We start from the raw sequence: 15,348 nt of genomic DNA, 5'->3' as shown, positions 1-15,348 counted from the left end.
GCAAGGTCCCACCCAAGCCCTCGCCCACGTCCACATTATGGGAGGATCATTTCTGAGCAGAGTAGTTCCCAGTAGTCATGAGCAAAAAACCTAAACAGCTAAACCCTAGAGCCAGCTGTCAAAGACAGTGGGCCTCCGCCTGGAATTCTTGACTGGAATGTCCACCCAGCTGGGAATTTGTAAATTGAAGTGATTAATGCATTCTTGTGAAGCAGACCTCAGAGGAAGGCATCCCAGGTTATGAAAACAGAAGAGAATCAGGCAGCTTTGGGGTGCAGTGGAAGATGCACGCTTGCCTTGTGGGGAGGGAACCGAAAGCTGTCTCACATCCCGGGGTGAGAAAGAGAGCAAGCAGGTATAACAGTTCCAACTGCGGAGAATCCAAGAGGCAACCAGCAGGGGGAGCCGGTGTGTTGTCAAAACTCACATCTGATCCACGCTGATGACCAACAGGTACCTCTGAGTCCTCAGAGAAGGCAGACTAGAAATTTTCTCTGATTTGAATCAGCTGCCCTGAAGGTCACATCCAGAAACATTAAATCAAGGGAAAACATTTTCTCTCTGGACTGCCTTAAATTCGTAGGCCCCAAATCTACCTCCAGCTGGATGTCTGGAGATACCTCTGCTGAGAGGAAGAGGGTTCATTCAGCATCTTTCTTCCAACACTGAAGTGAGGAAAACCGTGTTCCAAGAAACCGCCCAGCACCTCGCTCTGTGAAAAATCCTTTCTCAAACAACTATCTAGGTATCTCTTTTTGTTCTGTTTGGAAAAATGAAGCATGCTGATTGCAAAGGGAAAAAAAGAAAAGAAAAAAGAAGGAAATGATTCTGAATGACTTTGGTCTCCCGTGATTTCACAAAATTAGCCAGAGAAACCATTAATAGCTAGGTCTGGCCTCCTCTTCAATACAGTTTCACTGAAAAGAAAACGATGTTTCAAATTAGTAATTCATCACACCTGAATTAACACTAAAACTTCCATCAAATTAAAATCATTTTGCAGGATTGGAATTGTTTCTGCAACGCCTGAAGTCCAAAAATGGAGGCATGAGAGTGAATAAGAATCAGGATGTAAATGAATTCCTGGCACGTCATTCCAGTCCCTGAGCAGGGGGCTGGGGTAGGAATTAAATAATCACACAAAAATTTGATTTCTAAGATCTTTCCAGGCCAGCTACTGTAAGCTGTTTGTTGTTTGGACAGGTCGGTTTTGGGCGGGTTGTGTGCTTTTAGGGAAGCGAGGGGATAGCAGAGGGAGGGGTGGGGAGGAGACAGGAGAAAGCCCACAGAGGCGCAGCCACTAAACCAGGCCAGTGCATTTCCTCCTGTTGGAAGCACAGAATTAAATTTCATTCACAAGCCGAAAGCACTTTCCATGGGTCTTTAAAATGGGATTACCTAAAGCAATCAAGTTGGAGAGACTAACCAGCAAACGCTAAAGGTACTCCCACCTGCCCACTCAATGGAACTGTTTACCAGGGAAAAAAAAAAAAAAAAGTCATCAGATGCATTTTCATGGCATTGAGCAATGGGTTAATGACACATGGAGACATGCAGAGCCATTTGGAAGGCCTGCCTGAGCTCTCTGAGAGGCGGTGGTCAGCAGTTTAGGGTCTGAATTGGTATTTACGCCGTAAATCTCCAGCTGTGCCCAGTGTTCCTGGATGCAGCCTTGTTTTCCTGGCCTGAGAGCTCTCAGAAAAAGCTTCATGCATTTTGCATCCTTGAAACATGAACTCTTTTATGCAGCATCCGGTGTGAAGAGAGACAGGTGAGTGTGTTGGCAAATTTTATATGTATTTTGTATACAAATAGATTTTTTATCCTTCCATATAAATATATGCATTCACAAATGTATGCCACAAATGCAAAATCTCTTCGTAGAAATGCACATTTTTAAAATGGGTTAAAGGGATGCTTTCGAAGGCATACATTTCTCAAAGTTGGTGTGCTGTTAAAAAGAATCTTGAATAGACAGGACAAAATGCCTTCCTGTCAAGCATAAATGGAGGTATCTCAAATTAGCCAGTGAAAATCATCCTGCTCTGTGTGAGACCTCATTTGGTGTGCGGGCTCCATTTACTGTGGGCTGGCTGATTACAGCAGGGCTGCAGAAATGAGGGGCAGGAGAAAGAAATCAACTCCTTATACCTCTGTAAGACAATGAAAAACTTATATTGCCTTGCCCCCCGCCCAAAAAAAAGATCTAGAAAGAAAAGATCTAGAAAGGAAAGGAAAAAAGATCTAGAAAGGAAAGAAAAAAAATCTAGAAAGGAAAGAAGAAAAGATCTAGAAAGGAAAGGAAAGATCTAGAAAGGAAAGGAAACATTTTTAAAATAAATAAGACCAAACGAATGGTTAATGTGCACTGGACATAAACATAGGGAGTGTTCATTAGACATAAAAACAGTAGCTTCTAAAATATTGGAGATAAAAATATTGGATGATCAATTGTGGGAATCTTGTTTGCCTCTGACTTTTGTTACATTCTTACCTCTTCTGAAGTCCTATTTTTCCCATTGTATTTATTAATTTGAAACGAACTGATGCTTACATTATTTGCAAAATAAAAGAAAAGAAAACTCTTGAATTATATATTAGTTCATCGATTGTCAAATACTTCCCTGCAGGTGCCATGTACCAATGTATGTTTCTGAATGTACACATGAATATGCAGAGTACTTTTCTTAAAAAAAAAAAGTTAAAGAAAAGGCTAAAGAAATAAAGGAAGGAAGGAGATTTCTAAATACAGAAGAATAGTGCCTGGACTAGAAGAGTATGTGCTGTGTATCTTCACCAAAGCTATACTATTTTACCGATATTGATTGATAGTGTGAGTTCATAGGGATCCCAAAACTATCTCCTTAAAAAAACACAGACAGAAAGAGCAAATAAAACACACATCCGGCCGGGCGCGGTGGCTCACGCCTGTAATCCCAGCACTTTATGAGGCCGAGGCGGGCAGATCACGAGGTCAGGGGATCAAGACCATCCTGGCTAACACAGCGAAACCCCGTCTCTACTAAAAATACAAAAAAAAATAGCCGGGCGTGGTGGTGGGCGCCTGTAGTCCCATCTACTCAGGAGGCTGAGGCAGGAGAATGGCCGAAACCCAGGAGACGGAGCTTGCAGTGAGCCAACATCGCACCACTGCACTCCAGCCTGGGGGACAGAGCGAGACTCCATCTCAAAAAAAAAAAAAAAATGGCCTTTTCACAAGATGGCGCCGAAAGCGAAGAAGGAAGCTCCTGCCCCTCCTAAAGCCGAAGCCAAAGCGAAGGCTTTAAAGGCCAAGAAAGCAGTGTTGAAAAGTGTCCACAGCCACAAAAAAAAGAAGATCCGCACGTCACCCACCTTCCGGCGGCCCAAGACACTGCGACTCCGGAGGCAGCCCAAATATCCTCGGAAGAGCGCCCCCAGGAGAAACAAGCTTGACCACTATGCTATCATCAAGTTTCCGCTGACCACTGAGTCTGCCATGAAGAAGATAGAAGACAACAACACACTTGTGTTCATTGTGGATGTTAAAGCCAACAAGCACCAGATTAAACAGGCTGTGAAGAAGCTCTATGACATTGATGTGGCCAAGGTCAACACCCTGATTCGGCCTGATGGAGAGAAAAAGGCATATGTTCGACTAGCTCCTGATTACGACGCTCTGGATGTTGCCAACAAAATTGGGATCATCTAAACTGAGTCCAGCTGCCCAATTCTAAATATATATATATATCTTTTCAACATAAAAAAAAATGCACATACTTAATATTCTGTCTCTAAATTTCGCCTCACTCAGGGTATGTGCGGATATCACAATTCAAGGAATGGCCTTCTCTCAAGTGTATTTGCCTGTTTCCACCTTGTTTATACTAACACACATTTTCCCCAGTTTATGTTCCTGAACTTCTCTGATGATACTGAAAACCAGGTGAGCGCACAGGCGCCTTCCTCAGTGGATGCTTCATCAGCATTAGCTGGGAAACAATGTTTACATCCATACCGGCTCCTATCTCCAACATCCAACAGGATGTCTTCCTGAGCCCCTCAACTGGAGAAGCCCAAAGCTCCTCATCACCTTCCCATCGACCCACCAATGCCCAGGCTTTGTCTTGATCGTGGACTTTATCTTATTCTCAATCACTTTCACTTGAAACCGTCATGAGTTGAAGAAGCCTCCAGAAACTCACTCCCTTGAGCAGCCTCTGCCAAGAGCAGGCAGCAGAAGGGATGGTAGGTCACTCCCCGTGTTAGGTTGGAGGCAGCATTCTCATTCATGTCCTTGCTCTCATCACTCACTGTAGGGTAAGTCATCCCCAGGGCAGCCCTATGGAGAGACCCACATGTGGAGGGAATGAGGTCCCCTGCCCACATCCCACAAAGGAACTTGGAAGGGGATCCCCAGTCCCAGTCAAGCCTTCAGATGATGCAGCCCCGGCCAGCAGCTCGCCTCCAACCTCATGAATGATCCCAAGCCAAAACCACCGCTGACTGCCTTGCAGATCCCTGACCCTGAAGCTGCGTGAGGTTATGAATGTTTGCTGAGCTGGGCCACTAAAGGCAGGGGTCATTGTAAAGCAGCAACCAATAGCTCACAAAGTGAGCAGGACGCAAGCCCTCAATGGTTTTTAGATGTCTCACGTGCTCTTGCTCTCTTCATCACACCACTACCTCCTGCTAGAACTCCTTCACCACCTCACACCGCGGCCTCCTGCTGGAGCTGGTTCACCTCACACCGCCGCCTCCTGCTGGAGCTTGCTCACCACCTCAGCAGCTCTCCAGGGAGCCTCTGGATTCCACCTTCTTCCATTCAATCCTGGATCCCTGGGCCAAATGAAGAACCTTCACACAGACTTTCAAATTTTCTATCTTTCTCTCCAAAAACCTTACTTATTCCTTGCCAAATGAAATCTAAATCTATCTGCCCAGCTTTTTCACCAAATATTTTTCTGCTCTCCCTGCAAAACAAAGGCCTGGTTTTTCATTAATAACAATTACCCATCATAAGTAAAGTAATAACAACTAGTAACATTTGTCACTTACAAAACTGATTTCGTATAGGCTAATTCTATTTGCTTTTTCCTTCAACTTGGGATCAAAGATGTTGTTTGCAATGTCAAGGCTTGTCAGGTAGAGGCCGCTGTGTTAGACAGAACCATCTCCACTGACAGAGACACAGCACATCTCCATCCGGCGTCAAGGGGAAGGCAGGAGCACATCTGAGTATCTGTGTCTCTGTTGCTATCTCTCCATCTTCTGCCCCATTGCCCTAGATAGGTTTGTATGTGTGTTGCTGTATTTGTGTATCAGCATTTGTATTACTCTCTCTCCATCTTTTTACCCTTTTGCCCTATATATATTGCCAAATATTTATGTCTAATTGCCAAATAGATACGCTCCAAAAGCTGGGAAAGGAGGTTGCAAGAAGCCCCAAGTCTACACTTTAGAGGCTTTGGTTAAACGGAGGTGAGTGCTGCTTCCTCCCAGCACCTAAGTAGGAAATTTCTGTTCGAATTCCAGTCACCATTGCTAGTGGAGAATCCCTGTGCCAAAGGCCATGGAAAGCCTGGACTGCCCAGCTGGGACTGTGAGCTCACCTCTGCACTAAGGGGTGGTCAGTGACCATGAGGGAAGGACTCACCAGGACCAAAGAAGAAGAGAAGCTGCCCTTCGGGGTCAGGATGAGAGTCTGAGCAGGGCTGACAGCTGAGGACACCATCAGATGTGAGAGCAGGCATTCAACTCTAGGGAGGAGGCTCCTCTCTGGCAGGTGCAGTCCACATGTTATCTCATCCATCCCTTCCTGTGGACAGTTCGGTGTCCTCAATCCATGTGTCCCTTATGAGTGGAATTTCCTCACATCATCTCCCTGGTACTTGAGTCCCATCCTTCCTCCCAGGTGGCCTCCTTGGCCGTCCGTTCTCCCCCTGCCTCAATGCTCCACGATGGTGGGTTCCTTGTATTCTGCACTGCTACTGAGTTTTTTTGTTAATACATAATTGGACACTGGGAACAGTGAAAGGCATAACTACAGCTAATTTGTGCTGTTGTCGTCTCAACTGCATCCTGTATCCTGTACAGAGTAGAGTCTAAATCACTACGGCACATTGGCGGTGGTGTTGAGCTTCTGGATCTGATGAGGAAGAAGCTGAGACATGGAGGTTTGGAAGGAGCAGGTTGGTTGAGCCAGGCCAACAATGTTGTTTTCAGAGGCAGAGATAAAACTGTGCATCCATATTTACTGAAGAAAGTGCTGAGGCCGGGTGCGGTAGCTCACGCCTGTAATCCTAGCACTTTGTGAGGATGAGGTGAGTGGATCACCTGAGGTTGGGAATTCGAGACCAGCCTGACCAACATGTAGAAACCCTGTCTCTACTAAAAATACAAAATTAGCCGGGCATGGTGGTGCATGCCTGTAATCCCAGCTACTCGGGAGGCTAAGGCAGGAGAATTGCTTGAACTCAAGAAGCGGAGGTTGCAGTGAGCCGATACTGTGCCATTGCACTCCAGCCTGGGCAACAAGAGTGAAACTCCATCTCAAATAAAAAATGTGCTGGAAAATTCCCTGGGTGCATGTGGGCTCCATCCCTTTGCTATTCTGAGCAAAGCAACCCACCAGAGGCTGCCCAGCACTGCTTCCAGTGCCAGCATCTCCAGGACCTCTGTGGGCCAGGACTTTGGTCAGATGACACAAATTAAATGAACATCTACTATGCACCAGGCTCTGGTTCATAGGCAGGACACAGAGCAGAGAGGGCAGGGCACCCACCTTAGAGAGGGTCGCATTTCATGGGCTCACAGGAATACAGACCATAAACCCCTTGATATGTTTTGGCTGTGTCCCCACCCAAATCTCATCTTCAATTGTAATAATCACCACATGTCATGGGAGGGACCCAATGGGAGGTACTTGAATCATGAGGGAGGGTTTTCCTGTGCTATTCTCATGATAGTGAATAAGTCTCATGAGATCTGATGGTTTTATAAAGGGCAGTTCCCCTGCACACACTCTCTTGTCTGCTGCCATGTAAGACGTGCCTTTGCTCCTCCTTCACCTTCTGCCATGATTGTGAGGCCTCCCCAGTCATGTGGCATGTAAGTCCATTAAACCTCTTTTTCTTCATAAATGACCCAGTCTCAGATATTTCTTCACAGTAGTATGAAAATGGACTAATACACACCTATGTCAATGATTAGGAGGACTGCAGGTGCTGAGAGGGGTAACATTTAAGAGTTAGCACTTACATTCTTTACCAAACATTTTTACTATTTAATTATGCTGCTTGTGGAATCAGTTGCTGTTATGTCACCAGGACAAATCATGATGGCCCTGCTTGATCCTCAGCTGCTAGTTCAGTGGGGCCTATGGGACCCAGAAAAGCACAGTGTCTTCTAGGGGGGTAGTAAATTGAGATGCCAGGGAACAAGGTTGAGAGATGAAATATCAATAACAGTAGTTTCCTAAATCTGTGACTAGTAAGAGGAGTCCTTTGGTCTTGACATTACTAACCATGTTGTTTTCACTATTGGTACTGCCTGGATATATCAGTTAGCTTAAGCAAACAAGCTCCCAATCTCAGTGGCTCATAAGACATGTTCATTTCTTGCTCTTGGTCCTTGGTGCTGAGGACTGGCTTCAGTTCTACTCCTCAGATTCTCTAATCAGGGCCTGGCTGAAGGACCAGCCCCTAGGTCAGCAGGACCACTCTCATGGCAGACAGAAGAATCAAGGCAAGGGCTTCAAACCTTCTGCTGGGAGGTGGCACGGGGCACGCCCACTAGGTTCCACTAGCCAAAGATGTCATGTGGCTGCAGGGATGGGAATCAATGGGTGGGAATGTAGATACACATCAACAGGATGGGGACTAGGGACTCCCCTTGTGGGAAGCCATTGGAAGTCACATGGCACCCGGTGGGAATGTGTGATCCCCCAGGAGGCCATCACCTAACTGGGAACAGGAGACCATTTGTCTCGTGAAGCTTATCGGTGTGCTTTCTGTCTAGTATCACAGATTACCAAGGAGAGATGCTGAATCTACCAGATGGTTGAGACTGTGTCATTTATATATCTTAGCATGCTCTGCAAAGGCATTCCAAACATCCATTAACTCGGGAGGGATGAACTCTTTGTGTCCGTTTGTAAATCAGTGATACAGAAGTAGCCTCCACTATTGTCCTCAAAAACATTATTGCAAATTTTACCTCCCTTAAAACTGATCACAAATGGTAAATATTTTAACAGCATGCCCACTAAACATAAAATATTTCTTCCCAGAAAATGTATATTTTATTTTTGTTTTTCTTTTCATTCATCACAGTATCTTATAGACATAAAGATTAATGTACACATAATTCTTATTTTCTGTATGAAATTTCTACTTGCTATTTTTACAGATTAATGTACACATAATTCTTATTTTCTGTATGAAATTTCTACTTGCTATTTTTACATGAAAAGAAAATATGTGACACTTGTCTAAGGGTGTCACACAGCTCTTGGTCAGCAGGATAAAACAGAAACAGCAAGCAGGCCAAACAAGGGATTTAGCCAAGCCCACTGAATCCTCGGGCCTCTGCAATGTTTTGTACCATTAATTGGCACCGACCTTCCGAGCCGACTTCCTGCCCTGACCAGCTTTGGCCTCCAGGCCAGCACACCCCATGCGTGAGACATTAGCCGATGTCCAGGACAAGCCGGCTGGCCAAACTGCTAACAGCGCGTTCAGAGCTCCTGAGTGCCGAAGCCTTGTGCTCCATCCCAGGATCCCTTCCCAGACCGGGTCCACCGGCAGAGACCAGGTTTCCATGGAAATTCAGTGGACTCCTTCCAAACACGCGGGAGCCTGACGGTCAGTGCAGGCAGCGAAGCGTCAGCACACTGGGGGAAGGACAAGCTGATAAGAGACTCTGAGTTACATGCTTGAATAAGAAAATGAAGAACATGAATAAAAAGATAAAAGGTAAATAAAAATAAAAAGATAAAAGAACATGAAGAATAATGAAATGAAAATTTAAAAAACTCTGAGACTGTGGGAATCCACGTGAAATGTTTTTTTGCAGGAAAGTTCTGGTGAAAGGATCCTAAAGTAAAGAAAAAGGAAAACAATTATGCTGAGTCACTTTTTTTTTTTTTTTTTTTTTTGACAGTCTTACTCTGTCGCCCAGGCTGGAGTGCAGTGGCACAATCTCAGCTCACTGCCATCTCTGCCTCCCGGGTTCCTGCCGTTCTCCTGCCTCAGCCTCCCGAGTAGCTGGGACTACAGGCGCCTGCCACCACGCCCGGCTAATTTTTTGTATTTTTAGTAGAGATGGAGTTTCACCGTGTTAGCCAGGATGGTCTCGATCTCCTGACCTCGTGATCCGCCCGCCTCGGCCTCCCAAAGTGCTGGGATTACAGGCATGAGCCACCACGCCCGGCCTCTGCTGAGTGACATTTGTAAATTGACCACAGTAACATAAGAAGATGGGGAGAAAAGCCCAAAATCAAGTGTGATCCGAGATACGCGCGAATTCACCAGCGACAGAAGAGGGAATGCCACAGGACTTTGAAATGCAAAACCAAAGAAAAAAAAATTAGAAATGAAGAGAAGATTCTTCTCAAATCCATTCAGAGGAAATGAGATGGAAGAAAATGAATGAAAACCTTAAGCAAATTTCCGAAGCATAACTGACAGAAAGAAACCCAGGTTTCAGATGCCAGAGGAAGCTTTAGAGAAAAAGAAAATAGGTTAAACCCTTAAGAAGAGTTAAGTGTTCCTGAGACGGAAGGACCAGCCACCTGCTCCAAGCACTCTAGGAAATTCTAGTCCCTGAAGTATATCAGAGCAGGGCTTCCTCAGTTTAAGGAAAGAGGAAGCATGATCCCAACCAGGGCCACCATGCACTCATTTAAGAAAAGAGAAAAGATGGCTGGAGAACAGGATTTCCCCTGGACACTGTTAAATTTGGGTTATGGAACACTCACAGGTGTTTTATTGAAGAGACTAATGTGGATAACGGAGAAGATGACATACTTTCCTGAAAAACTGCAGTGAAAGCAGAAACAGATGAAAGGACATTAATCAGTTTTAGAGAAACGGGCCCCACACTGCCAGGACACAGAAGGGCAGCCCTGGTCCCCACAGGATCGTGACAGACAACCACAGCTCCTGCGACTACAGGAATTCTACAAACAGATTTTCACACTTAGAAGAAAATGCCACCCAGGAGTACCCACCCCAATTAATTTTCTCAAAAGTGGTTTTGCAGAGGCTCAGAAGAAAAGTCAGGACACAGGGCGCCAGCCAGCCCCACCTTCCCAAAATCACCTGCCCCGGGGCCACCCACCTGCAATCACACTGTTAGAGATGGGGTTTTATTCTCAGCCTTTTCCAGAGCAAATATTCCTGGAGAAGCATGCATTAGAGCAGGGTGCCTCTTGACAGAGATCCTGGAGAGTGAGGCTTCAGCAAGTGACTGGCCAGGGACCCCGGGAACTTCACGGCTGGGGGGCTGGAGGGTAGAGGAGGCAGAATTCTAACGGCGGGTGAGCTGAAAATAGAAGAGTATTCTTCACCTCAGAGTCTCCTGGAGCCTTTCCCTTCAGGAGCTGAAGCGGTGAGGAGGGCTGTGCAGCCTAAGACGGGTGCTACCTGGGCTTCGAGAGCCGACGCATCTGTCCTCAGAGCCGGGCAGCCCCCAGCCCAACCCACCCTGTAATAACTGAAGTCCTTCGTCCCCACCCAGAGCCAGTCTGGGGGTCTGGTGCACACTGTGTACTTGACCAACCTATGCCATACATGAAGTGATGATGTCACTTTCCTACTTCAACTGCCCCCCACGAAGTATACCTCCTGGACATTGGAAAAAAGTCACCCCTTAACGTAGCCCCAAGGCCTCTGCTCTCCACGAACCTCCTGAGGGCGACTGCAGCGTGGTGAGCAGGGTGCCACGGGCTTCTTGAAAAAGTGTAAAATGAAGCTCTGTCTGAAAGGCCCCCCATCTGTTAGATTTGGAAAACATCTAAAGGCCATAAAGCTGGGGTGCAAGTCCCAGCTCCATGGCCAGCTCTGTGATCGGGGACAATTCACCTATGTCCTCTGCCTCTCGGTTTCCTCCTCTGTAAAATGGGGGTAATAGTCGCGTCTATCTGAAAGGGCTATGTGAGAATTAAACGATCTTGTGCATGTAATCTTGTACATCTTGCTTTTCACGATGAGTAGACTTTCAGGAATGTATTCTAAGGAAAGGCAGAAGATACAGAGAAACAAATTCAACAAGAATATTCTTTGCAGCAATAGCAAGGGAGGAAGGGAGGGAGAGAGAGAGAAGAGAGGAAAAGGGGAACAGAGAGACAGGGAGAAGAGACAGAGACAGACACAGAGAGACAAGAGAAGGAGAAACAGAGACAGAAAGAAGAGCGACAGAGACAGAGAGGCAGAGAGAGCACCGAGCTCGTCTTCAACTTGACCTCCTGGGAGAATCTAGCAGGAGGGTAGAATCCTCAGCACACTCTTGTACTGGGGCAGCCAAGTTTCAAGGCAAAGTTCCCCAAACTAAAAGGTAACAAATACTAAGACTGGACAAGCTGTGCACGTTCTTTTCCAGCTCCTTTTTGCAGCATCAGCGGAATGGGGCAGGTTGCTGCGTTCATTCAAAAAGTCGACACTGCAGGAGGACCCAGCTGCAGAGATGGGGGCGGGAGCGCAGCTGTTCTCTAGCTCACTGAGCTCACACCCCGGAGAGGGCCAGCACCTAACGCCGCCTCCACGGTTCCACGGAGGACACAGGAGAGTCTACGGCCATGTGAAGAGCAGACCCACGTTTCTATCGCTCCCGCCCGGGGGAGCTCAGAGCTGCATCCCATGAGTCCTGCTCACTCCCCTCTGTCCCGATGCCCTTGCCATCAGCATCCTGCCAATCTTCATGAAAGAGCCTGTTGCACCGCAGCCCAGCAGGGCCACAATATTCAAAATGAAAATTGTAATGATCACTCTTCTGACTGTAAAATCCCAAGAGCCAGAGAATTTCTCTCACTAAAGAAGAGGAGCGGGGCGGGGTGGGGGGCGCTGGACAGAGAGAAGCCGCCCTGGCTGTCGCTCTCAGGTGCTAAAAACTGTGACACCACCTGGCACCAGTGATGAGGGACTCACGCTCGACACCAGAGGAGGCTCGTCCAGGAAGAATAACAAGGGGCCACCGCGGGTCTCCCCCAAGCTTCCAGCTGTCGGGACATCTTGTCCAATCACCCACCTCGCCACGCCACCTGCTCACCTGCATTCTGTAGAAGTAACGCATCATTCACATCCCAGCAGGCCAAGTGGGCAGGAAAATGGGGCCAAAAAGTAGAAAACCATGACCGCAGAAGGCAACGGCATGTGACTGAGCTTTCTGGGTCGTGCCTCCTTGTGGTGATAAAAACAGTCCTAACTGAGCTCAACACCAGAATGAAAGGGAACCTTCCTCCCTGCTGAAGTCTGATGATGTGTGCTTAGCTACCCTCAGTGCCTGCCCCTTTGGGCAGTGATCACTGAAGGTCACGCTTGTTGTACAGGAGGAGGGCAGTGAACTCTGGAGCCAGGCTGGCCGGATGCAAGTCCCAGCTCCATGGCCAGCTCTGTGATCGGGGACAATTCACCTATGTCCTCTGCCTCTCGGTTTCCTCCTCTGTAAAATGGGGGTAATAGTCGCGTCTATCTGAAAGGGCTATGTGAGAATTAAACGATCTTGTACATGTAAGGGGCTGAGAACAGTATCTGCTCTTGGTGAGCAGAAGGATGACCAGGAGGTGACCAGCAAAATACCCCGTTCAAAGCCTCAATACTGTTCCGTAGTGAGCAAAGACACAGCTCCTCTACCGACGAAGCCATTCATAGTCGATACTGGCAGGCAGAAGGCAGATTCCTTCGAATCAGAAATTTGAACTCTGGCCAACGACTGCTGTACTGGCTGAATAAATCTTAGGGATTTGTTGTTAATGGTAAATTAGTGTACAAAAATAGAAACAGTCAGAAGGATTTTGAGAGGGTGTGGGCTCAGCTGCAACCTCTCCTCCCAAGGCCTTTGGTCAACAACATCTCCAGCCCTGTGGAAAGACAGAAGCAGCGAAGAAAATGTCAGACAAACATTTGGTGTGTTTGTACACTTCTCCCAGAAATCCTAAATGCTTTGCATGTTTCAGCTAATAATTCATTAAAATGGATTATGCTGAGCATTTTATAACCTACTTCACTGCTCTCCTGTCTAAATCCATCCCTTTAGGACAAATTTTTTATACTTGGCTCATTTTTTCAATTGTGTTTGGTGTCTTACTCCCATGTAAAGAATAAACGTGCATGTTAATGTTGATTTGACTGGTACAGCTAATGCTAAATCTGTCTCTGTTCCTTCAACGTTGACTTGTGATGGTGTCATTTAAGCCTCTTACTTCTTTTTCACATCGAGTCAGCAAAATATTCCATGTTACTTTGATCAAAACTTGCTCACTAGTGTTATGGAAGATATAAAAGCAAATGGAATATGTTTCCTGCCTTCAGGAGGATTGAAATCTCAAAGTCGGTATGACAGCATGGATGGGAATCAGCTCAGTTTGCAGCTTTTAGAACATGTTGGAATCTTTCCTCTGCCACTTTTGATGGTGAGACCCTGAGCAAATCATTTCCACAAGCATCAGGCTCTCCATCTATGACATGGAAGTAAAAATAGCAATCTTGACAAGATTGTGATGACTACAGACATGTACCTAACCTCTTATTTACCTCCTCCCAATAGAAGATATTGTAACTCATCCCATTTGAGAGCTGGTGGTGATCACCCCATCCCGTGAGATTCAAGTATAATAATTATTTGGAATCCCCCATCTTCAGATGAGGAAGACCCAGCAATCCTCACAATGTCTTCTGGAAACTGGATTTTGTTTGACAGGTGAACTTACTCCAAGTTTCTTCTGTTTTCATGTATTTTCCTTCCTACGTGTCTCCTGGGGTTTTTTCCTTCTTCCCAGTCTACACTAACCTGATGATAACAGCCAGCTGTGTTTTCTAGAATTCCCCAAAATTGACTCATGCCAAATACTGAATACAGTAGATTGGGAGGGTTCATTAAATCATGATAGAGCATCCTAAAGAAGGAAAGTAGACACCCTTGTTCTTAAAGGGTCTTTAGCCATCCCACCCTGGAGAAGGTGGCTGATTGCCTCTTCTCCTCAGACAGTCTTGTTAATGTATCACTTTTATTTTTATTTTTTTGAGATGAAGTCTCGCTCTGTCACTCAGGCTGGAGTGCAGTGTCATGATCTTGGCTCACTGCAACCTCCACCTCCTGGGTTCAAGTGATTCTCCTGTCAGCCTCCCGAGTACCTGGGCTACAGGTGTGAGCCACCACACCCAGCTAGTTTTTGTATTTTTGGTAGAGACAGAGTTTCACCATATTGGTCAGGCTGGTCTTGAACTCTTGACCTCGTGATTTGCCCACCTCAGCCTCCCAAAGTGCTGGGATTACAGGCGTAAGCCCCTGCGCCTGGCCTGCATCACTTTTTATGCCTCGCCTTCATCCTTACAGCTTCTCCTTCCTAGTGGGCTCAACTCCCAACCCCAAAATAAGGGTCACAACTGTCCATCTTCATGCAATACAGCTTAGTTCCCCGTCTTTTCCTCCCCACCATGCCCTGTGGGCTGCTTTTCTACACCCAGAATGGAGACCCAGGGAGATCTGCTAAACTAAGACAATTCTTACCCCTGGGAGAAAAATCTACTTCCCAGTTCTCAGTCCTGCTAAATATTGTTAAGATAAAGAAGGACCATGATAAATCTTATTGGCTGAGAGAAGAACGCTCTCCAAGTTGCCATAGGATGGGAGAGGGGGTGACAGAATCTGCAGCCGTTTGGTAGAATATGTGATATGTGAGTCATTCTGAGGAAAACTCTGTAGTCAGATCTTGGAAAATGATACTTCCAGCAGAGGGAGTAATGTAACAAAAAACCCACTCAGAAAACAAATGAGTGTGTGTGGTGAAGAACAATAATGTGATGTGAATGAAGGATTCGGTGTCATGAGTGAGAAATGGCTGACCGAAAGTAGGGAGATGCAGATAGGAGAATACCACGGGAAGACTGAACATCACATTAAGTGATTTAGCTGATTCTGCCTGCAGTGCAAATATTTTGGGCTCTGAAGTGAAGTCATCAAAAGGTTTATGTCTGTAATGGAGGATTGGTCTAGATAGCCTCTCAGATCCCACTCGGCTTTGAGATCCTTGATTCCACCGTCAGACCTGCGGATCTGGAGGGCGGTTCTGCAAGGTCATAAAGGAAGGATTCCAGGAGGCTGGAACAGGAAGGACTTTCAGGTGACCACATCAAGAGATCGAGTGGGGTA

At 46.4% G+C, this 15,348-nt stretch overlaps 1 pseudogene across 1 annotated transcript; it reads left to right on the top strand.

Annotated features, from left to right (window-relative positions):
* The first annotated feature begins 3,211 nt into the window (after positions 1-3,211).
* On the top strand, positions 3,212-3,751 carry LOC113224922 (annotated as a pseudogene). Its single transcript, XR_003309554.2, has one exon. The product of XR_003309554.2 is annotated as a 60S ribosomal protein L23a pseudogene (transcript).
* Positions 3,752-15,348: the final 11,597 nt, after the last annotated feature.

Source organism: Piliocolobus tephrosceles, chromosome 9, assembly GCF_002776525.5.
Source record: "Piliocolobus tephrosceles isolate RC106 chromosome 9, ASM277652v3, whole genome shotgun sequence".
NCBI classification, from domain to species: Eukaryota; Metazoa; Chordata; class Mammalia; order Primates; family Cercopithecidae; genus Piliocolobus; species Piliocolobus tephrosceles.
The sequence above is the reverse complement of the archived record's forward strand: the minus strand, read 5'-3'. Positions and strand labels throughout refer to the sequence as shown.